A 1,751-nucleotide genomic window follows, 5' to 3' on the forward strand; every position below is an offset into this window, starting at 1 on the left:
TTGATGAGAGAGAGGGGTTGAGTCTACGTTCTAATCTAGAGTTCTCAAAGGAAGGGGAAGCCGTAGCCAGAAGCCGAACCACGACAGACTTAGGAGAGCGAAAGAGCGAGGACCGGCGAGCGAGTTGGCGCCACCATGCCAGGATCGGAGCGCGGGAGACGAGCGTCCATTCCCCTCCACAGCTCGCGGACAACTAACTCCCCTCGGTGGCCAAGAGCTCCGCCCCCTTCTCTGTTTGTGCTGGTTTTGGCCACGCCCACCAAAGCCCTCCCCTTCTCCCCGTTCCCCCGCCCCCTTTTGCATCTCTGGAAGGCCGAAGACACGCCTACGTCAGAAAGATATTTGCGAGAAAGTCATTTCTAAGTTTTTAACATTGTTAAGCAAGTCATTAACCACTAGGCCTAATTAAACAGATAATCGTGTGAAATTAAATGATAGAACTTTAATGGAAAATCCGCTGTTAAGTGACTTCGAATGTTATATATATATATATATATATATATATATATATATATATATATATATATATATATATATATATATATATATATGTATATATATATATATATATATATATATATATATATATATATATATATATATATATATATATATATATATTATTCCTGCGAAACTGTTAATAATGCAATGACGAAAAACTTGCAGAATATATAGAGTAATATAAACGTACTATTAAAAGGAAAATAAGAGAGAGAGAGGAAGAGAGAGAGAGAGAGAGGGAGAGAGAGAGAGAGAGAGAGAGAGAGAGAGAGAGAGAGAGAGAGAGAGAGAGAGAGAGAGAGAGAGAGAGAGAGAGAGAGAGAGACAGACAGACAGACAGACAGACAGACAGAGTGAGAATGAGAGAGAGAGAGAATGAGAGACAGAGAGAGAGAGAGAGAGACAGAGAGAGAGAGAGAGAGAGAGAGAGAGAGAGAGAGAGACAGAGAGAGACAGAGAGAGAGAGAGAGAAAGTGAACAGATATATTTGGCATTATCATATCATCAATCTCATTTAATCCAATTTTCCGTCTTATCATTATCATCATCATTCTTTCCATTTTCAATATCATAATTATTGTTGGTGCCATTGGCATTATCATTACTATCATTACTATTGACATCATCATTATCATCATGTTTCATCATCATCATTGTTATTATCATTATTGCTATTACTGTCATCACTATTCGCATTATTTTTATTATTATCATTATTGTTATCATTATTATTGTTGCTATTATTGTTGTTGTTGTTTCATTGTTGTTGGTGTTACTATTTTCATAATTACTACTATTGTAATGATAATAATAATATCAATTATCATTATTATTATAAATACATAAATAAATATAAATCTTTATCACTATTATTGTTGATATCATTAATGTCACCATTACTATCATTATCCTTATTATCAATATTGTTATAATAATAATGATAACGATAACAATAATGATAATGATAATAATAATAATGTTATCATTATCAGTGCTATTATTATTATTATTATTATTATCCTCATCATCATCGTTATTGTTATTATCATTGTTATTATAATTATGACTTTTATTATTATTACCCTCATCATCAATATCATTTTGATTACCTTAATGATTATTGCTATTATGATTATTTTTATCGTTTTTATTATCATTATTGTTATCATTGTTACTATCATTATTTCTATTTTCATTAATATTCTCTTATTTTTATCATCATTATCATAATTGTCATCATTATCATTATC

General features: G+C 32.2%; 1 protein-coding gene across 2 annotated transcripts in view; it reads right to left on the minus strand.

The window, feature by feature from the left end:
• LOC138863817 (lachesin-like) overlaps nucleotides 1–195 on the minus strand; it is a 100,683-nt gene extending 100,488 nt beyond the window's left edge. The window contains exon 1 of one of the 2 annotated variants that reach the window (XM_070129262.1): nucleotides 90–195. The gene's annotated coding sequence lies outside the window, so the exon portion shown is untranslated. The remainder of the gene's footprint in view (nucleotides 1–89) is intronic. The other variant, XM_070129261.1, reaches the window with a different exon arrangement.
• Between the last annotated feature and the right edge of the window lie 1,556 nt (nucleotides 196–1,751).

Source organism: Penaeus vannamei, chromosome 13, assembly GCF_042767895.1.
Source record: "Penaeus vannamei isolate JL-2024 chromosome 13, ASM4276789v1, whole genome shotgun sequence".
NCBI classification, from domain to species: domain Eukaryota; kingdom Metazoa; phylum Arthropoda; class Malacostraca; order Decapoda; family Penaeidae; genus Penaeus; species Penaeus vannamei.